This window comes from Amblyomma americanum, chromosome 8 (genome assembly GCF_052857255.1).
Source record: "Amblyomma americanum isolate KBUSLIRL-KWMA chromosome 8, ASM5285725v1, whole genome shotgun sequence".
Taxonomy (NCBI): Eukaryota; Metazoa; Arthropoda; class Arachnida; order Ixodida; family Ixodidae; genus Amblyomma; species Amblyomma americanum.
In genome coordinates, this window is record NC_135504.1 from 46,672,760 (window position 1) to 46,696,760 (window position 24,001).

Sequence of the window (24,001 nt, forward strand, 5' to 3'; positions counted from 1 at the left end):
TGTCCGTCAACTTTTTCCACCCTAACCAGCATGGCTTTTTAAAAGGTTTATCTTGTGAAACACAATTAGCCCTCGTTATTAACGACCTTAGCTCTAGCATTGACCTTAACATTCCTGTTGACGCTCTCTTCCTGGATTTTGAAAAAGCTTTTGACAAACTTCCTCACACACGACTATTCCTAAAACTTTCTCGTCTCAATCATAACGGACATGTTTTTAATTGGATATGCAGCTTTCTCATTAATCGGCACCAGTTTGTTTTTGTTAATAAATGTTCATCTTCTTATTCCTCTGTAATATCTTTGGTACCTCAGGGCACCGTATTCGGCCCCCTCCTTTTTCTCATTTATAATAATGATTTGCCTGCTAACATATGTTATAACATTCGCATATTCGCTGATGATTGCGTTATCTACCGGCCTATTACTAACAGCGATGACATTTTGCTTCTTCGGTATGACATTCTTCACGTACTAACCTGGTGTAATACATGACTAATATCTTTAAATGTGAAAAAAACATCTCTGCTATCATTCCACCGACGTCATTCACAACCATCTTCAAGATATCCAATCGGGAATGCTGAAATCGCTTCGGTATTAACTTACAGGTATTTAGGCATCCATTTGACACCTGATCTAAATTGGTCTTTTCATGTATCTCAGATTACTAACGAGGCAAATCGCGTCCTTGGTTACTTTCGACGAACCGTGCGAATAGCACCCCCATCAGTGAAAACCCTTGCTTACTTAACACTTATCCGTCCCAAATTAGAATATGCATGCGCGATCAGGGACCCTCATCAAAATAACCTTTCCACTACTCTCGAAGCTGTACAAAATCGCTCTGCTCGTTTCAGTTTCTCAGCCTATTCTTATCATGCAAGTGTAACTCAACTAAAACGCAATGCTCAACTCACAACTTTAGCGAACCACCGAAAAATTTCCAGACTGTGTCTGTTTCAAAAATTCTATCATCATTCACATCACAACTCCATTATCAGCCCCGCACATCGCACCTCCAATCGCACAAACGGGAAGGCAGTCTACCCTCCCCTTGCCCGCACTTCTGCGCATCTGTCATCATTTTTCGTTCATATAGCAAGGGACTGGAATGACCTGCCAAACGCCATCGTTGATCAGATCGACTCATCGTCATTCAGATCGTCAATTGAAGAAATGTACTGCTGAAGTTACACCCCCTCATGTAATACCCCTTCAATGGGGCTTTAGAGGTATTAATAAATAAATAAAATAGTCAGTAGCACTTTGTTCGAAACTGAGACACTAGTGCCAAATCTTGCTGCGGCTCCTCCTGCTCGCTCCCGAATGCGGGGAAATGTTTCAACTGAAAAGGACACCTGGTAACTCGACCTAATCTTGCTTTCTTACGGCAGTTGTTGTCGCATTGCAGTGTGCTTTTCTGTTGATGCACATTTTTAAACTCTCAGTATTACTATTACATGCAAAAAGGCACTATTAGAAATTTCTGTGGTTCTTGGCAATATTCGGCCAAGCAGGAGATGACAGAGAACAGTTTTGTATTGGTAAGTAATTACAATCCCTCGTATGAATAGCGATTCACAGTCCAGGTGAGATTGTTTGAGTTGCCTTGTGTATCATCTGCCTGTTATCCTCGCTAGCTGCGTCATCTTCCTGACGTTTGCATAATGTCCTTATGCTGAACGCAAGATATTCCACTCAACCTCTCTTGGAGCAGTAGCTCTTCTCAGTGCTAAAATTACGCGCCAGTCTGTGTCTCATTTGACCTTGGTTTAACCTTGAGAAGCACAGCATAGCAGCTGATTGACTTTTAAAAATTTCCACCAATATCCATGTCCAAACTTATTTGACCTTGGCCGACACAATAGCAACAAACAAATTTAGCCCGGTTAATTTCCACATATTTGGCCCGACCAACCCCCAGAATTTGACCTCGGCAGATAGGTACCAAAGTCGATATGCAATCATAATTGAGCGTGCCTGACATGATGGCAACATTCAAATTTGACCCGACTCACTTCTAAAAATAGAGCTTGATCGGTTTACGGCAAAAATTGAAGTCCAACCACAACAGAGCACAAAAGATATCATGCGGATATCGAAATTTGGCCCTAGCAATTGCGAATTTGTACCAGATCACTTCAAAATTTGACTTGGTTGTTATTATTATTATTATTATTATTATTATTTCGACAAAAATCTATGTGCAACCATAATTCACCGCGCCCGACAGGGATGGGACCTCCAATTTTGACTCGGCTTCTCTCCAAAAATTTGGCCCGGGCCGCCCCCAAAATTTGGCACCGGCCAATTTGGACAGACACAGATGTCCAACGATAATTGAGTGTTCCCGACATGATGGCGACCTCCAACTATGGCCCGGTAAATTGACAAAATGCTGTCGCTTGACCTGTGGTTATAACTGTGGTTAAACCTCCCCTAACGTTCGTCGGTCCCTAGCAATATGCATTTCCATCCACATATTAACAAAGCAAAGCATATAAAATGTGAAAATGACTCAAAATAGCAAAGGTTTCAGGATGCGCGGAAAGAACGGTAATGGTATTGAAGCGGTTTGTTACATTCATACATTAAGAAAGCAAAGCACTTAAAATCTGAGAATATCCTATAACGGCAAAGGTTTCAGCATGCGCGTAAGGAATGCTAACGGTATTGAAGCGGTTTGTTGTATTTTTTGGTCCAGACGACACTACAAACATTGACATTGGGCAAAACAAAATTGTAAATATAAACGAGTAAAATATCTGAATTTATCCATGTGTTTTTGTTAACATTTCGTTACCCTCTGTTTTTTTTTGGAAAAAAAAGCGTTTAAAAAACTCTCTAATCCCGATGCATTTTTCCGCAGGTGCGCTTTTGGACTCATATAAAACCTGCTATGATACTTGGGGTCTTATCACTCGTGTCGTTGGTAACATGTACGAAAGACACCCAGAAGGACGTGACCTTTACCGAAGGTATGCTTTATTTGACAGATACTACCTGATCTTATCCGGAATATGGTTATCATTAACAGATCTCAGTATGAATGTTCACCGGAAGAAAGCTTTCCAAAACCTTTTGCAAGAATTGAAAACTCAAGAGTGGCAGGCACTCCAACGCGTCCTTGATTGGCACGCCAATCAAGGACGCGTTGGTACTACTTTTAAACTCTCAAGAGCTGTGCCATTCATATCCAACACGCGTACTTCAATTTGGGGTAGACATTCAAACCCCCTGGTGTCAAAAGCACATGACTTCTCTTGGCAAGGTGTTGCCACAATGGCGCAGTAGCAAGCTTATTATTAAGCGTACGATAATGTGTTCTTCGCCCTGCAGTTCATGTTTGCACGGTAGTGATTCTTGCCAGCCTTCGGGACGGTGCAGCTCGTTTTTTCTGCATAAAAGAAGTCCCGGCCACTCGACATCAGGACGAACTAACTTCGGATACAAATATGAGCAGACAGGTTTGAATATCGGTATATTAATTGTGTTTTACCAGCGCAAGAAAACGCGGGTGAACAAATGCACAACAAAGACAAATGAGCGCTGATCGGCGCTCGTTTTTCTTCGTTGTGTGCTCCTTCGTGCGCATCTTCTTGCGCTGGTAAAACACCACGGAAAACCAACTTGCCGGTCAGTTGACGCGGTTCCGGTATATCCAGCCCGATCAGCTCGGCTATGTCGTACTCATCCGGCTTCCATTGGTTTTCGCTAATTCCACTGGTCCCCAACATCCCTTAGGCCTACATTCACCATCCTGTAAATTAAATGAACGCACGGACGCTGCGCGACTGCAACAGTGCCCTCACCCGTTAGTACAGAAGTGTAAAGCACCGGTTTTATTACCACGGCATCAGGGAAATGAAAATGACTTAGAGTTCTGGTCTTGGATAATCCTAAAACGTAGACGCATTCACTGCGAGCGCGTAAACTTCTAATCGTTGCAAATGCTTAATTCAGGCTAACAGTAACAGTGAACATCTTATAATCGTGTCTCCTCATGCGTGCACTTCGGTTCAGCTTCTACACGTTCCTTCTTTCATTTCCATCTGTCAATAAGGAGAAGATGCCGTTGATTTTGCAAATCAGTGACGCTGTTTCCGTATTTACATTCCGCTCTTAATTTAATGTGCCGTCATTACTTCAATCGCACAGCGCGCTATCATAAACATTAACTAACTAGTCACATAAAAGAACCCAACTATAATTGAATGTAAGGAAAGCATACGGGAGTTACTTTCTAAAAACTTCGGTGCTGACCGAGGTTTTGATTTCTCCATGCTTTAAATAGGTATCAATGACTACTTCCTTCTCCCTCGTTGACGTCGAAATGTGACCCTCAATTTTCTGCACCTGTCATCCCTTTAAATGTAAATGTTATGATATGTCATGTTCGATGTGCTGTGGTCAGGCCCGGCATTCAGTTTCCCTCCGACAACAGTTATATGGCAGACATAGGCGCTTTCGGTAAAAAGGGCTGTTCTGTTGCCCGGACAAAACTAATACATTCGCTCCCACAAATAAACGAGGCAGACTCACCTAGATGCCTCTATTTCGTTTCTGCCAACTATAGCGACGTCTTGCATGTTCGTTATTTGCACACAGAAGTAAGGCTTAGATATCAACGCGTCTTTATCGGCAGCTGCCTGGCTCCAGTCCTTCAGGGTTTGCTGACAGAATTAAATAACCTTATTTACCCCATCTGAAAGCAATCGTGCTGAGTTGTTGCACGTTTGGTCTCTCTCGCTTCCGCTGTGAATGATGAGCCAGGACTACCTACCAAAATCATGCTATTTTTACAGCTCAGGAGCAGTTCTTGCATTCATTTTATCAATCTTGCGGGGCACTGCTGCCACGAAAACTTCTGAATATTACATTCTATATTGCAAGTTGCCACTAAACCGTTCCGAACACTAGAGATTTGTCTTCTAAAAGTACTCAAATACACTCTGGTCGGGTCGATGGAAGAAAGTTAAGTAGCAAGGCCTCTTTATGTGGTATAGGGCAATTTATAAATATATAAAAGTGTAAGCCAACTTTTCATCATTTTGTTTTGGGGAAAATATATATGGCGAAACAGAAGCTCACCAACATCAAAATTATCCCCTTTTTATAGCAATATTTTTGATACGAATGTTCAGCGGCGCTTAAGTCAGGCACTTGGAGGTCGGCTATGTGCTTGGCTCAGAGCTTCATGTAACTGTTGCACTTATGTGCACAGCCAGTGTCGGCGGTCACAGAACGCAGCCATTCATGCGGATCCTAGCGTAACGCCATAGCTGTACTAATCGGCGCCTATTCGCCGTAGTTGGTCAATTGGCGAGCCCAGGCCGCAGCTGGCGAATTGGCAAGACAGGATAATGTAGGATCACTCGACAATCGAGCGCTGTTTCGGCTCTGTGCTGTTCTGCTGAGTGCCGCCTTGAAAAATGCCGTGCTCGCATGCGGAACACGATTGGGCGTACCACTGGAGACTGCTCCATTAGCAGTCTCATAGCTACAGTGATTTCAGTGTTTCACAAGCAACTTCCAGGCAGTCTGGTTCGCAAGCCCATTTTCACATCTCACATTGGACTGCCTTGTTAAAGGTCTGATACTCTCTGAATTTAAACCAAAGTAAAGGACGAGGTGAGCTTGGCTGGTGTCTTTTGTGTCCACAAGCGGAAACGTGGTTCGCGACTCCAAGCGTAAAATAGGCGCTTTCTAATTCCCCTTTAGTTGGCTCGCCAGCCTTGAGCATTCGTCAAATGGCTGATCAGCACGTGGTTTCATCATCGAAATGCCTCACAGTATTCTAAGTCATAAAACACATGAATTGCAAGACTTCACTCTGCACTGCTAAATCTTATGACAACCTTTGTTCAACGAGAAACTTGAGAAAACAAACCTATCAACTTTCAGAAGCAGAAGGTGCCCAGAAATAACTTCAACGTAACGGTTCGGAGATTGTAGATTGCGCCATAGCTCAGGTGAATGGAGTCAACTCGAAGTGCACGAACTACATCTGTGGTTCGGGGTATATATCCTCTCTGTTAGGCAGTTTGACATGTTGCAAAAGCGTAAATAAGCTTGTTCGTCGTGGCGAACATCGCTTCCATGACGGCGCAGAATTGGATAAATATCTTTAGTTGGTGGGCCATAATCTTGCAACAAGGGAATAGGGCGTGCCATATTTTTCTTGTCTTTTTTTTTCAAATCAGTGGCATGTGCCGATTCCCCGCAAGCGAGCTGCTTCTTTAATTGAACTGCCAGGTTTCCTGCAATTGCTTTTAAGATATTGGGGAGGGAATCCGGTTACGATGAGTCGCTCAACCGCTTCGCTGAATCTCGACTCTATGGAGCGGATACTAGATCTGCTGAGCGGTTTCAAGTATTACATTTTTGCAATGCTTTGTTCCTCTAGCCGATTGGTACAGTGAGACAATTTTGGTATGCCTTCAACCGTAGGGCCAGGAATCAAGGGTGGAGAGAAAGACTAGCCTTCGGTCTAGAACATGTTTGGAGTGTTTAAAGGGGAATGTTGGCATACCTAGAGAAGGGTATGCTGGCCACGGAAAACGCCTTGAAAGTGTGGTACAGCAGTCTGGAATGATTCAGGGGTATGAAACAAAAGACCAAACAGTCCTTCGCGAACGTAAGTGTGTTGACGGCTGCTGCAAAGGCTTCTAAAGCAGGTAACACGATGGGAGGGGAGGAGGAGGTAAGGCACGATAGGGGTTAGGCACATGGAACCGGTAATTATGAACAAAGGCAGTGCAGAACCCCATATATATTTCATTTCTCTGAACGAGAATTCTCCCTCCCAAATGACGAATCTGGACCGAATAAATGTTTAACAACTGCAAGTACGCAATGACCGAAACACCGGCGTTCCGGCTGACAGGCGCTAGATATAAAACTTAAGAAAACATACCAGCTGCAACGACCTCTTCGTTAAAAATTAATTAGTCAGCCACTTGGAGGACATTTATGTTGGTTTTAATGTATATCTCTGCGGATTTATGCCAAAGTTATTTTGAAGGCTTGAAGGCACGGTAACGCGACGCATACATACATAAAGGACACCTGTGAAAAAAATTTGCATCCTGGAGAATGCGCTCTTGTTCCCTAATTTTTAAGAACTATATCTTAGGTGCAGTGCACAGCTCCTTTCCCACCAAAGTTCGAGCCCAAAGCCGCATAACAGACCTTTGCCTTCTTAGGAAAGGTCACCTATTAAATATTAGTTAACGATGCTCTTCAATAGCATGTATTAGGTACTCTGAAGTACTAACCGCTGGCAATGCTCTCAAAGGAGCACTCTTAGAACTCAAAATGCCTATTTTTAAAAAAGCTGTTAAAGCATAAAAGAAACACCTTGTGCTTAATTGGCCACAAACAAGTGTTATGGTGCACACAGCTTTTGTTCTACACATCAAAAGCTTAGTTTAGTGCTTCTTGCCGCAACATGGCTTCTTCCTTTCAGTGACTGCTGAACATAGCCTTACCAGCTGAAGAGTATCCGTAAACTGAACACAAAGACTGCAATTCTGTGCTGCTTTTTCCATCAGTAGGGTGCTGAGATGTTCGACACTATGCTATGTTTGTAGCCCATGTCGACCGCGTGTATAGCAGCTCCCACGGTCCGGCGCACGTGAGCCGGTCACATGAGCGTTACGGAGAGGAGGGGGTGAGGAGCATGTGCTGAACAACGTGAACTGTAAGGACGATCATGAACATCGTACATCGAACAGACCAGTCGTGCAGAAAGGGTATTTGTTCCGCAATCATTATAGAGCATTTATTGTTTAGTTGTTTTGATTTATCGTCCCAGCGTCCATGCGTGTTCGGGAATCGGCTGCAGCCCACAAGAGAATCCTAAGGCAGGATATGCACTATCATTGTGACATACCCTCACCCTCGACCAGTGTATCGTTTTCCCTTGCGCCCTCATCACACCACCTCTGCTTTCCCTCACCTTCAATATCAGAAAATGTTTTTCTGCTATCAAGTCTCAGCTTCCCGTGACGAAGTTTATGTCCTGATGAGGCGAGGGTGAGGACGCCCTCAACAAGGCTCGCCCTGTTGAGAGTGCCCGCGTCTGGTCGCGCCGCTCCGACAAGGCAGCTTTGCAGCTGCTGCCCATGCAGCACGCCGATTGACCAGCTACAGTGAAACTGTACTGGCTATAGAATAGCGCTACATTACGCCGCAGTTGCTGCGCGCCCACGCTCCTAGTGCTCGCGGTCAAGCTACACATTACGGTCGGATAAAAAGTTGAAACTAAGCAAATAGCCGACACCTCAATCCCTCAGTTGCGCATCGATAAGCGAAAGTATAGCAGCAAACTCTGCACATGAACAGTTTGACTCGGTGTCTACGCTAGGTGCAAGCGTTAAATCCTTTGCAGCAAAAGCATTTTGCATGCGAGGGCGGGTCAAAGCTAGTCAGAGCTTCCGCCGTGACTTTAGTGGTCTCTGTGACCAGTTATTTTTTATATAGCGCGCATGGCTTCCTTCGTTGCCTTTGAAAGCCAAGATGACCAGCGCCTAATACTATGTACAAAATTGCAATTTTTCTTTAGGAACGAAAAGTTGCTCTTAACTCTCGCACTTTTTGGTGGAAACCGCGACCGCGCCGCTAAGGAAGGCATGAAGGAGGCATTGAAAGTGCGCACAGAGAACGAAGTGCCGCATAGGACGACCAAGAAATAATTTCAGCCGCCTGGGGAACTTAACGTGCAACTACATCGCACAACACATAGGATATTTTGTTTCCCTTCCACCGAAACTTGGTCGCTTACATATTTTTGCTTTCCTCCTCACAAGTTTCCTCCAAACCGGCACTTCGTTCTCTATCCGCACTTTCAATGCCTCCTTCATATCTTCCCTAGCGGCAGGGTTGCGGTTTCCGCCGAGAAGTGCGAGAGTTAAAGGCCACCTTTCTTTCCAAAAGAAAAATTGCAATTTGAAACATAGTATTAGGTTGACGAAGAAGAAGGAGCGCCGACCAAAGAAAACAAAAGAACATAAACAGACGTTTCGGCTCCCGTACGGGAGCCTTGTTCACATTGAAATGAAGCAAGCAGCTCAGTGGCATTACATATGCTTGAAAAGAGGGCGCAGGGAGCGTGCGTAGATTGGGTTAAGATTTCCATCGTTGCGGTTGAGGGTGTGACTAGTAGTTTGGATGATTAATGATTCCACGTGCAGGCGAGGGTATAGCTTCTTTTCGGTTGAAAGCACGTGTGCCCGACCCCAGTCGATGTCATGGCCTGTAGATACTGCGTGCTCGGCGATAGCATTTGAATCCACTTTTTTGTTGCGTACATCGTTACTATAGTACGTTACTATAGTAACGATGTACGCAACAAAAAAGTGGATTCAAATGCTATCGCCGAGCACGCAGTATCTACAGGTCATGACATCGACTGGGGTCGGGCACACGTGCTTTCAACCGAAAAGAAGCTATACCCTCGCCTGCACTTGGAATCATTAATCATCCAAACTACTAGTCACACCCCCAACCGCAACGATGGAAATCTTAACCCAATCTACGCACGCTCCCTGCGCCCTCTTTTCAAGCATATGTAATGCCACTGAGCTGCTTGCTTCATTTCAATGTGAACAAGGCTCCCGTACGGGAGCCGAAACGTCTGTCTATGTTCTTTTGTTTTCTTTGGTCGGCGCTCCTTCTTCTTCGTCAACATGTTTGTCCCCGACCAGACGAGTTGTCGTCGATCTCTCGACTTCATAGTATTAGGTCCTTAACATCTTGGCTTTCAAAACCAAACAAGGAAGCCAAACGCGCTATCGAGAAAAATAACACGGTCGTATCATAAGCGCACTATGCTTAGGCTGAGCGGTGCAGAAGGAGTATGATGTAATTCTAGGCGCGCAAGAAGGAATAAAGAAGAAATCAGTAAAATGGTGAATGAAAATGGTGGAATGAAAGCGTGAAAACCTTTGTTGAAAAAAAATGGCTTCTAGGAAAGGAAAGAAGCAGTAGCTGTCTCAATATTTTGTAGACGCAACCAAAGCGAGACTTAAGAGATGCAAGACAGAGAGAAAAGCGAAAAAAAAAGATCCTGCAGTGAAATTTATGGTCTTTGAGAACAATAAATTGCATTGTAGCCTTCTGACTTCTCGGTGGAGATGTTAAGCGCACTGTAAAAGAAATAATAAAGGAGGGAGTTAAAGCAGAAAGAAAGAGAGAGGTGTCGTAGTGGAGGGCTTCGCAATAAGTACGACCACTTGGTGTTCATTAAGGGGCACTGGCATTGCACAGCACGTGGGCACCTTTGCCTTTTGCTGCTTTGCTGCGGTCGGAAACCGGCCGCTGCGGCCGGGTTCAATTTCAGGTACTCTGACACAGTACATGAGCGCTATAGTGGTGTAAGAATATATATATATATATATATATGTATAATCACCAACAATTCAAAAACATAACAGGATTTATTTCACGAAGTTTCGGCTGGAGGACCAGCTATTTTCGAGTGTAATACAGCGTTTGAAACACGCAGCTTTTATAGAGCGTGCGCGAGGTACAAAATTAGAGCAAAGCACGAATTCAAACAACTTAGAGGGGGGGGGGGGAGAAGAGACCAGGAAGAAAAAAAATTACAAAAGAAGAGAGAGAATCGGTGACAATCCAAGGAGGCGATCTCCTAATTTGATTGCAGGTGCTCCCAAGGGGGCAAACCATAAGAACAAAAAAAATAATAAACTTTCTTTTAAAATATATAAAGAAAATTTATATATATATATATATATATATATATATATATATATATATATATATATATATATATATATATATATATATATATATATATATATATATATATATATATATATATATATATATATTTATATAAAGGGAGAGATTATTTACCCACCACTTCAGGGCTGCTTTGGATAGGCTCTCGAGGTGTCGCTCCCCACCGCATTTTGGTGACAAGCGTGAAGGGCTTGACCCCTGTATAAGGAGGAGGCAACATTCCTGAAAACTGTTAGGTGGGGGGGAGTAAAGAGAAATGCAAACGAGGCCTCTAAAGAAGAAAAAAAGAGAAAGAAAGAAAGAAAAGTAGTGAAAAAGAGGAAAAAAGAGCCATTGTACAAGACTTGGAAACATGCATTCAGAGAAGGGTGGTGCCAACACGAGAGAATACAAAATAGGACATCAAAAAATAACAAGTTTCTAATCAACCCTTATACGGGCACTTCGTACACAGACATATACACACAAAAGAAAGACAAGGCTAACATTAAGTCCTACACCAGAAACGAACAGCAATGAGTCGCAAGTACAATCTACCACAGGACAAATGACCATTCCGGGTACAAAATGTAATGGTCACTGTAATGGTCACCACGGCAGATTATCAATGTATGAAGCGAAAACCGACATGACACGAAGAAATGAGAGGGAATAACAGTAAATGGGTACTGTAAAAGCTTTGGCAAGTTTGCGTGACATGGTTTTTCAGCAGCGCAGGGGACAAAGGACGTGACAAGTGCACAGACACGGCGCTGGGTGACAATTTAATACAATGCGCGACAATAAAAATATTAGAATAAATAAAAAAGGGAAAATAAACTAGCAGAACATGTGTGACAATGCAAGTGAAAAAAGAAAAACACATCGGAAGCTATGCTTGTTATGCATGCTGCCGCCCGTTCTATGTGTCTGGGGATAATTATTTGTTACATCTATTGAGAACGTAAGCATGATAGCAGGCCTACTGTTTTGTTATTGCCGCTCGAGACTGTGTAAAATTTCTGAATCAGGTACGATTCGCAGCTCTCGCGGTCCTAATTTGTTTTTAACTTCGATTGGAGTACAATAGCTGCAATGTTATCGAATGGGTGCCCAAGGTTGTTGATGTGTTTTGAAAGTGGGAGATTTGGCTGTGTCCGCACATGTGATCTGTGGTGGTAGATGAGAATTCTTAACGGTGTAACTGTTTGCCCCACGTACAGAGCTTTACAGGTGCCACATTCCAGAGGTAAACAACATTAGCGCTGTCGCATGAGAAGTTACCTTTTATCTGAAATGAGAAGGATGACGCTGTGCTTTTAGCACTGGTTGTTGTTGTCATCATCGGAAAGAATTTGCACCTAGGTTTATTGCATGGCGCGGATGCTTTGAAGCTACGGTGTTATCATATCCTGGATTTTCATTGCACGCCTATGCTCAACACGTGGGAGAGCAGGGATAACTTCTCTCATCTTTTCACTCTGTTGAAGGATGTTGTGGTGTTTCTTAATAACTGTGATAACATTGGGCATTGAAGTCTAATGGGTAACGACCAGACGGGCTTGATAGTCCGGATGTGGCTGCTTTTTGCCATTTATGAGTTCGCGTCACTCATACTTTGAAGCTTTCTTGACTGAATCACCGATGACTGACAATGGGTGCCTCTGCCGTGATATGTCCACATGGAGTTGATCGCAGTTTGATTCAAATTCGCTTTCTTTAGAGCAAATCCTACAGAAACGTAGGGGCGGACTGTAAGCGATGGTTGTTTTACAATGGCGAGGGTGACTCCTCTGGAAGTGTAGGTGCTAGTGTCTGTCTGTAGGTTTTCTGTCGACTGTTCTCTCAAGTTCGTTCTGCGTGATGGTCATCTGGACATCAAGAAAATTCATTGTCGAGGCTGAATGCGACGTGGAAAACGAGGTGTTAGGGTGAGTGATGTTGAAGTCCGAAATAAACTTAGTGAGTTTTTGCTCACCATGTGTCCAGACCATAAATATGTCATCGATGAATTTTCTGTAAAACATTGGTGTAAAATAAGAGCTGTCGAGGAATTTCGTCACAAGCAGAGCCATGAAAATATGAGCGTAATTTGTTCCAATTTTGTTCCTATTGAGATTCCACTTATTTGCCCGTAGTGCTGGTTTTAACATCTCTGCAAGTGTGGTGCCGTCACCCGGTTGTTTATATTCTAAGCGCTCATAAGCATAGACGACCGCCTTGATGCCATCAGCATGCGGTATTTTGGTGTACAGTGAATCGACATCCAGGGTCACTAGTAGGGAATCATCTGGAATGACTAAGTTGAGAATTTCACTCAAAAAATGGGTGGTGTCCTTAACATAGGCAGGATATAAGGAAGGGGTATCCCTGATGAGGCTGTCGACATAACTCGAGTTGTTTTCTGAAACGGTTCCAATCCCAGAGACAATTGGTCTTCCCGGATTGTTTCCTTTATGAATATTGATAAGAAAAGAAAAACGTCCTGTACTTGAATTTAAAGAAATTAGAGCTTGTGCGATCTTGTTCTCAATTTCCTTCTTTCTTTGCCAAACTTAAAATAGATTCGGGAGATTTCTTATTATAATCTGGCGTGGGATCAGTAGGGAGAGCCTTGTAAAACGAGGAATCAGTTAATTGCCTTTGGACCTCATCAAGGTAGTATTTTTCACCCATAACTACGGTGGCGTCACCTTTATCCGCTGATATTATTGAGATGTCATATCGGCTGCTGATAGCCTGCAACGCATTGCGTTCAAGCATTGTGAGATTTGGGCGGTAAGAGCGTCGTTTTTGAAATTCGGAAAAGATATCCTTTTGCACTGCCTTTATGTATAAATCTAGACACTTATAGAGCTGCGAAGGTGGTGTCCAATGAGTAATGGATCGAAATTTTGGACCAGGACCTAATTTTTGGAGGCGACCGTGGTAGTAGTCTCTCAATCTAAGGTTTCGGGAGCAAATAGCCAGATTTTTGTGAAGTTGAAGTTCATCAATTATACCACTGGTGGGGTAAAAAATGGGGCCCTTCGACAGCACCATGCACTCATCGTGTGACAAAGCTACCGACGAAAACATTTACAACATTGTTCGGTGTAGATTGGGTGACTTTTAATGTTGATTGTCATGAACCTGACCATCACGCAGAACAAACTTGAGACAAATTCTACAGAAAACCCACAGACCGACAGCAGTACCTACACTACCAGAGCAGTCACACTCGCCATTGTAAAACATCCATCGCTTACAGTCAGTCCCTGTGTTTCCGTAGGATTCGCTCTAAAGGAGGCCACTTTGAATCAAATTGCGATCATCTCCGTGTGGACCTAGCACGGTAGAGGCACCCATTGTCAGTCATCGGTGATTCAGTCAAGAAAGCTTCAAAGTATGAGCGACGCGAACTCATAAATGGCAAAAAGCAGCCACGCCCGAACTATCAAGTCAATCTGGTTCTTACTCATTCGGCTACAATGCCCAATGCTAGCACAGTTCTCAAGAAACACCACAGCATCCTTCAACAGAGTGAAAAGATGAAAGAAGTTATCCTTGCTCCCCCACGTGTTGTGTATAGGCGTGCAAGGAACACCCGGGATATGATAACATCGTCTACAATCGGCAACCGTAGCTTCAGAGGATCCGCGCCATGCAATACACCAAGGTGCATACTCTGTCCGATGAAGACAACAACAGCCAGTGCTAAAAGCACAGCGTCATCCTTCTCATTTCAGATAAAAGGCAACTTCTCATGCGACAGTGCTAATGTTGTCTACCTCCTGGAATGTGGCACCTGTAAAGCTCAGTACGTGGGGCAAACAGTTATACCGTTCAGAATTCGCATCAACCACCACAGATCACATGTGCGGACACAGCCAAATCTCCCACCTTCAAAGCACATCAACAACCTTGGGCACCCATTCGATAACTTTGCAGCTATTGAACTCCAATCGAGGTTCAAAACAACTTATGATCGCGAGAGCTGTGAATCGTACCTGATTCACAAATTCAACACAGTCTCAAGCGGCAATAACGAAACAGCAGGCCGGCTATCATGCTTACGTTCTCAATAGATGTAACAAATAATTATCCTAGACTCATAGAACGGGCGGCAGCATACATAACGAGCATAGCTTCCGATGTGTTTTTCGTTTTTCATTTGCTTTGTCCCGCTTTTACTGCTAGTTTCTTTTCCTTTCTTTATTTATTCTAATATTGTATTGTCGCGCATTGTATTATATTTTTCGCCTAGTTGCTGTTATCTCCCCTCATTTTTTGCTTTCGTGTTGGTCTTCGCATCAGACATTGATGAACTGCCGTGGTGACCATTATACAGTGACAGTTACATTTTTTACCCGGAATGGACATTTGTCTTGCGGTAGATTGTACTTGCGACTCATTGCAGTTCGTTTCTGGTGTTGGATTTATTGTTAGCCTCGTCTTTTTTCTGTATTTGTATGTGTGTGGACGGAGCGCCCGTATAAGTATTTTTTCTAATATTGTATTCTCACGCATTGTATTATATTTTCACCCAATTACTGTTATCTCCCCTCATTTTTTGCTGTTATGTCGGTCTTCGCCTCAGACATTGATGAACTGCCGTGGTGACCATTACAGTTACCATTACATTTTGTATCCAGAATGGTCATTTGTCTTGCGGAAGATTGTACTTGCGACTCATTGCTGTTCGTTTCTGGCGTCGGACTTAATGTTAGCCTCGTCTTTTTTCTGTGTGTGCATGTGTGTGTACGGAGTGCACGTATAAGGATTGATTAGAAACTGCTGCTCTTCTGCTGCTTTATAACTAATTTTCTTTAAGCGATTTATTAATCTAAGTATTATTATCCCACTGATAAGCACAACACATTAAAAATAATAATAATAATATTAACGTTCCCCATGCACATTGGTTTCGGTGGCTGTTGGCTCCCTTCATAAGTTTGTCAAACGGGCCCCTCATTTACTTTACCTTCTCTTCTAATAGCTTAACGAGGGTCTCGGTTCTGGCAGTCTTGATATCACTGGTTGCTTAAGAGGGCTCTCGCAGTTTCCGCCCTCGCCGTTAGATGACGTTCCACGTCACGCTCGCGGTATTACAGGACGTGCTAAGTCCGCCGCTATGGTCGAGGGTGGCGCTGGTGAACACTCTCATGATTCGCGTACACAAAATAAACATAATTACCCATGAGAGCAGCAGATTGGACAGCCGTCGCTCTAGGTCAGTCGGTAAGAGCACCGGACGCGATATTCGGAGGTCGTGGGCTCGGATCCCACCGGCGGCATGGTTGTTTTTTCTTCTGCTTTATAAGTAATTTTCTTTAAGCTATTTATTAATTTAAGTAATATTATCCCACTGATAAGCACAACACATTATTATTATTATTATTATTATTATTATTATTATTAATAATAATAATAATAATAATAATAATAATAATAATAATAATAATAATAATAATAATAATAATAATAATAATAATAATAATCAATCAATCAATCTTTATTTTTCGGTGCCCAGGAACAACCCAAAGGTCTTGGTGCTGGTACACCATTCACACGCACAAAATGTACATTTATTTCACTACAAAGGAAGACACTCAGGGGAGGTAATGCAGCAGTCAAGGCGATAGAAAAAAAAAGACACATAAACTAGGCGCGACAGCAAGCATGAAACAAAAAAGCGAGAACAAGAAAACAGCGAGAACAGCGGTAAATGAAAACAGCTACAACAGGCAACAGACATATAAATAACTAATAAAACAATAAACAAAGAGAATGAACATAAGAACGACCGATAACAGCCAAGTACAGCATATATCAAAATACAAACAAGAATAAAGCCAATACTAATATGAACGAATAAGAGATCTCTGAAATACAAGCTAGAAATACAATCATACACAATAAGAAATGTAATTAGTGAACGCGTTACAGACAATCAGGCGTGAGTACACAGTATTAAAGAAATAATATTAATGAAAACAAGTACACGTGATGTACAATTAAGGAGAGAAAAAAACAATATAATACCGGTGCAAACGCACAAGTGTAGTAAAGACAAAATGCATGAAAGGGGAAGTTATGTATGAGAAAAAGAGTGCTCAAAGTGGAACGTCACGGACATTCAATATAAAGGAAGGGAGAGAATTTTCGAATATATCAAGGTGAGGACAAAGAGAATTAAACAACTTTTGCATTCTGTCCAGAGGGGAGAGGGAGTACAGGAGCGCAGAAACTTGAAATGGTCTGAATTCCCTTATGCTCTTTCGCGGTACACGCAAAAGGATACGCGCTAGGAGCTGAGGGCATAGAATGTGACCATGAAGAAGTTTATACAAGAAAATTATATGTGCCCTCACGCGACGGCAGCTAAGAGAAGGAAGCTGCAGTGAGTTACTCCGTCTGGGATGAGAGCTAGAAGTTTAGCAAGAAAACCGATGTTGAAATATGCGTAAAAACTTTATCTGAACTCTGTCGATTTTTTCACAGTTCGACTGGCAAGTGCCGCTCCAAACAACAGACGCATATTCCAAAAGCGGCAAGCATATGGAGAGGTAGAGCTTTAAGAAAGGGAGTTGGGATCGAAACTCTCTCGAAAGCCTGCAGATGAAGCCGAGTGTACGCATAGCCCGTAGAGCAATGCGTTTTGTATGAGAGGAGAAGCTGAGGCTACGGTCGAAAAGTACGCCGAGGTCATTAATTTCATCAACCCTGGGCAGCGGCCTACCATTCACAGAATAAGAGTAGAGAAGACTGTGCGTTCTACGCGTAAATGAGACAACCTTGGTTTTAGATGAATTGAGAGTGAGCCCATTCTTCAAGCACCAATCAGAGAAGGCGGATATGTCCGATTGCAATGACAAGCAATCATGAAGAGTATGTATTGCCTTGAACATTTTTATATCGTCCGCATAAAGGAGAAACGAGGAGTTTTTGACCACGGAGGAAACGTCATTGATAAAAACAGAGAACAGAAGCGGGCCTAATACCGAGCCCTGAGGGACTCCGCTGGTTGGAGTGTAAACAAATGAGGTCTGTCCATTTACACTGACAAAGCAGGACCGATCAAGAAGATAGTTGCGTAAGAGGGCTACAATTGAAACGTCGATCTCAAGCAGCAGAAGCTTTTGAAGAAGTAATGAGTGAGTAACAACGTCGAAAGCTTTGCTCAAATCACAGTACACAGCGTCTACCTGACTCCTCTGAAGGACTTCAGCTGATGTATACGTCATAAAAGTCACAAGGTTAGTTGTAGTAGAACGACCTTTTATGAAACCATGCTGATTATGTATGATTACATGTTTGAGGTGGAAGGAAAGTACTTTGTGCAAAGCTAATTCAAAAAGCTTAGAGGTTGCACAAAGAAGAGAAATGGGGCGGTAGTTCGAAACATCAGATTTGTTTCCTGATTTGAAGACAGGGAAAACACGCGCCGTTTTCCACACGCGGGGAAAGGCAGAATTTTTCAAACAGTTATTAAATATCGTGGTTAAAACAGGGACGAAGGTACTATTGAAGGCTTTTATTATGGCGGCTGGAATGCCATCAGGTCCAGGGGACAAAGATGGTTTCAAACACTTAAGACTCGCACTTACTAGCTTCTCGTCAAGAAGAACGGAATTAGGTGCGCCAGCTGGAAGGCATACGGAATCGCAACGTGGAGATTTGTACACGGAGGAAAAGTGTTGAGCAAAGCCGTCAGCGACGTTCCGAATTTCATTCCCATGAGGGTCAACTAAGTGAATATGACTATCAGATTTATTCGAGCGTTTGCGAACGTATCTCCAGAATTCAGTAGGACGATTAGAGGCACTATTCTCTAAATATTCAAGATAGGACTCATGATCACGCTTGTACATCATCATCATCATCATCATCATCATCATCAGCCTTACTACACCCACTGCAGGGCAAAGGCCTCTCCCATGTCTCTCCAATTAACCCTATCCTTTGCCAGCTGCATCCACCCTTTGCCTGCAAACTTCTTAATCTCATCCGCCCATCTAACCTTTTGCCGCCCCCTGCTACGCTTACTTTCTCTTGGAACCCACTCCGTTACCCTTAAAGACCAGCGGTTATCTTGCCTTCGCATTACATGCCCTGCCCAAGCCCATTTCTTTCTCTTGATTTCGACTAGGATGTCATTAACCCGTGTTTGTTCTCTCACCCACTCTGCCCGCTTCCGATCTCTTAACGTTACACCTATCATTTTTCTTTCCATGGCTCGCTGCGTTGTCCTTAACTTAAGCTGAACTCTTTTCGTTAGCCTCCACGTTTCTGCCCCATAGGTGAGTACCGGTAAGATTATGCTGTTGTACACTTTCCTCTTGAGGGAAATTGGTAAACTGCCACTCATGATCTGCGAGAATTTGCCATATGCGCTCCACCCCATTCTTATCCTTCTAGTTATCTCCCTCTCTTGATCCGGATCAGCTGTCACTACCTGCCCTAAGTAGACGTATTCCGGCACAATTTCTAGGCTCTCGCTGCCAATTGTGAACTGTTGTTCCCTTGCTAGGCTGTTGAACATTACCTTGGTTTTCTGCATGTTAATTTTTAGACCCATCGATCTGCTCTGCCTGTCTAACTCGTTGATCATGATTTGCAGTTCACCTCCTGAGTGACTCAGCAAGGCAATGTCATCAGCAAATCTCAGATTATTTAGGTATTCTCCATTTATTCTTATTCCCAACTGTTCCCAATTCAGGCCTCGAAATACCTCCTGCAAACATGCGGTGAACAGCATTGGCGAGATTGTGTCTCCTTGCCTGACGCCCTTCCTTATTGGAATTTTATTGCTGACTTTATGGAGGACTATAGTAGCTATGCAGTTGCTATATATATCTTCCAGTATTTTGACATAAGGCTCTTCTACCCCCTGATTACGCAATGCCTGTATGACTGCTGAGGTTTCCACTGAGTCGAATGCTTTCTCGTAATCAATGAAAGCTATATATAGAGGTTGGTTATATTCTGCGCATTTCTCTATCACCTGATTGATGGTGTGAATATGATCTATTGTAGAATATCCTTTACGAAAGCCTGCCTGATCATTTGGTTGATTAAAGTCTAACGTTGCCCTGACTCTATTAGCGATTACCTTAGTAAATACTTTGTAGGCAACGGATAGTAAGCTGATCGGCCTGTAATTTTTCAAGTCCTTGGCGTCTCCCTTCTTATGAATTAAGATAATGTTTGCATTCTTCCAAGCTTCTGGTACAGTCGAGGTCATAAGGCATTGCGTATACAGGGTGGCTAGTTTATCTAGCACGATGTCCCCTCCATCCTTCAACAGATCTGCTGTTACCTGATCCTCCCCAGCTGCTTTTCCCCTTTTCATTGCTTCTAAGGCTTTCTTTACTTCACGCTTGTACAGGCGTTTGCAAAGGGAACGCAAGCGGCGAAATTCATCTGCCCATGTATCCAGCCCAGGGCGTTTCGCTTTATGGTGGGCCCGCTTTTTAAGTTTCAGCGCTGTTCTAAGTTCCTTGGAAAACCAGAACGGAAACTTGCTACGAGTAGGAGTGCGCACAGGTATGTACTGGCGCATACCATTGAGAACTATTTCAGTGAAGCGACTGACTTGTTCGTCAACATCGCTGATTTCGTTTAAGACGGACCAGTCGACAGAAGAGAAAAAACCGAAGAGACCAACATAGTCGCCAAGTGCATAAGCGAAACGGGGGGAATTCCCCTCACGATTTGAATTAGCAGAAGGTGGGACAGAAACCGAAGCCGTTATTAGAATTGGAGGATGAAATTTGTCACAGCGAGTAAGTGAGATGTCAGATGTCGAGACACGAACATTTTCAAAATTAGATAAACAAATGTCAAGAACATTACCACAACAGTTTTCAATTAAATTGTGTTGCTGCAAGGTGTTAAAAGCTATGAAATCTAAAAGCCGGTTGCACTTACTAACAACATAATGATTGTTGTGTGAATATGTAAAGGTATTCCAGTTAATACCTGGAGTATTAAAATCCCCTAAAATGAGCAGTTTGTGCTTGCTATGAGAAGTGATAACATATTAATAATAATAATAATAATAATAATAATAATAATAATAATAATAATAATAATAATAATAATAATAATAATAATAATAATAATAATAATAATAATAATAATAATAATAATAATAATAATAATAATAATAATAATAATAATATTAATAATATTAATAATAATAATAATAATAACGTTCCCCATGCACCTTGGTTCCGGTGACTATTGGCTCCCTTCATATGTTTGTCAAACGGGCTCCTCATTCACTTTACCTTGTCTGCTGATAGCTTAACGAGGGCCTCGGTTCTGGCAGTCTTGATGCCACAGGTTGCTTAAGAGGGCTCTCGCACAGTTTCCGCCCTCGCCGTTAGATGACGTTCTACGTCACGCTCGTGGTATTACAGGACGTGCTACGTCCGCCGCTATGGTCGAGGGTGGCGCTGGTGAACACTCTCAAGGTTCGCGTACACCAAATAAACATAAATACCCACGAGAGCAGCAGATTGGACAGCCGTCGCCGTAGCTCAGCTGGTAAGAGCACCGGACGCGATATTCGGAGGTCGTGGGTTCGGATCCCACCGGCGGCATTGTTAATTTTTCTGCTGCTGTATAAGTAATTTTCTTTAAACGATTTATTAATCTAAGTTAAATTATAGCACTTATAAGCACAACACAATAATAATAATAATAATAATAATAATAACGTTCCCCATGCACTATATATATATATATATATATATATATATATATATATATATATATATATATATATATATATATATATATATATATATATATATATATATATATATATATATATATATATATATATAATGTTTTTTCTGGTATAAGAAAATATCCTTACGTCTTACCAATGATCCATGGAGGCGGATAAAAATCTGATAAGCACAAGGTGCAGGGGCGTCAGTAGAGAAAGATTGCTCTTGTTTGTTGCACAGAGGTTATGGCGACATTATAGTCATTAGGCCGCGTTGTTAAGAAATGCAAGGGGAATAGTAGGGCAAAACGGAAAGTGAGAGAGACAGCGCGAGAAACGGGGCAGGTGTGTTGCAAAGATCACGCCATTGGGCCTTGACATCTGGACTGTCTGAGTTCTTAGTGGACACGTCTACATCGCCGTTAGAGAAGAAACGAAGAGGAAGTTACGGAAGAAAGAGAGAAAGCGGTGCCGTAGTCGTGGGCCCTGGAACATTTTTGACAACGTTGGGAGCTTTCACCTGCTCACATTGCACACGGTTCCCTTTTCATATTCGCCTCCTTTAAAACGTTGTACCCGCGGCCCGATGTGAAACGGAGCCCACCGGCTCAGTAGTAGACCGCAGCCATCCGTGAGTCCTCGAATACGAGTACTAGAAAGGCGGAGGAGCTCGCCAGAAAGAGTGAAGGGGAGCGAAAAAGCATCATGGGGAGCGTCTTCCAAGGGACAAATGGCACTTTGCCAACGCAGTTTGCGCGCGGTTATGGTGTATTACGAATTTGTGTGCTGTGCTTGAGAAGGGTGACCACAAAGACTACCGCGACTTTTTACGCGTTTGCGCCAATGTTCTCGTACAGCGGAGAACGTTGCCTAATCATCGTCTGCGGTTTATACGGAAAAGGCGGATTGATTTCGAGTGTCGTTAGGACGCATGTGTAGCTATGAAATGAAACTTAATAAACCATTAAAAACTCGCTATTACAAGGCCGCAACATGGATCAATTATCTTTTGGTTTATAAATAAAATAATTTGCACCTCTTAGATCATAGAGATTATTAGACGGTAATCGAACCCTTGGCCCTTGCCTTGCGAGTCAGGCATGAAACTACTAGAAAAGACAGGAACGTTCGTACCGCTCAGCCAAAGCAGGGCTTTATATGTGTGCCCTATGATCGTTCACACAATATGGAAACAATGGTAGCCGCCGCGGTGTCTCAATGGTCATGTCGCTCGGGTGCTGTCCCAAAGACGTAATTCGACACCGGTGGTGGCGGTCGCTTTGGGACTTTAAACCCCCTAAAGCAAACCAAACCGAAAAAGTGGCAGTGTCTGCATGGACAAGAGCCTCCGCTGACGAGACCCGCTAAAGCTTTCGCGGCATGACCTTTAAGGTGGAGCTTATGAGTCTCCTAATTTTTGACGAGCAATATTTGCGCTCCGCTGTGAAGTCGTGTTACGGAGAATCGTACGGCCTTCAATTTTTTTTCGCTGTAGTTAGCAGCACAACTATAGCCGTCTATGTCTATAGACCAATTAGAGCTAGCACGTGCTAAACGGAGCGCTAGCACAGACTCACCTGCCGGCCGGCGGACGACTTCATCGGCCGGTAATTGGACGCACCTATAGCAAGCCGATGCTGCACTGTAGTTGATCGCTACATCCTGCGCCTCCTGGGGCCAACACGCTTTCTGCGCCGCAAGGCTTCCGGTGGTAAGGACCTTAGCTTTAGGTCCTTTAACTGTTGTCACGTTCAGTGTGTTTTTCGTCCTGAGCAGAAACTGACCGCATCTCACCGCATTCATACCGTCTCCTCGCAGTTTGAAGTGCTGTAATTGTCACTCGGTACCCGGCCTTCTTCGAATATATTCGCAGTGCAGAACGAACGTATGAAAGATGATAAAGAAATAGCCAACAGGCCGTGCAGAAGTCCGAGTAAACAAGCAGCACACGAAGTTACACCCGGGGTGTGTAGTCATAGGCATCGGGACGCAAAGCTGAAATCACTTGGCTGGCGGTTGTTCGCACCTGCGCATGCTGATGCACATACAGCTTAAAGCTGATATCAAGAGCTCCGCCACTATTGCCTCAGTATAATTGCAAAAATGGTTGCTCTATGCGTCCTTCATGGGCTTCACGCTTCCTTCGGCTTTGTTTGGCTGGCCTCACATAAAGACTTCGCATATCCACTACGAGTTAGTGGGTAAGACACAGGTGCTGAATTGCTAAAAAGAGCAGCTTTTATAGGTAACAATATATGAATAGGGTATAGATTGGCATATTGGAGGGCGGAACGACAGGAGACCTGTTAACACGGAGATCGTCGTATCCCGCTGTGGAATTCACGAGCCTAACGTTACCCTTGTCTTCTGGTGTGCCACGCGCCTACTCGGGATATCATGACTAGTCCCTCGACTGACTACGTAGCCCTTGATGTGGCGTGGTAGGCAGCACCTGCCGTTAAATAGAATCTGTTTCACTTCCAAGAAATATGTTTACCCGCTGCAATCACACCTTTCGCTGCCAGTCAGAGGAGGG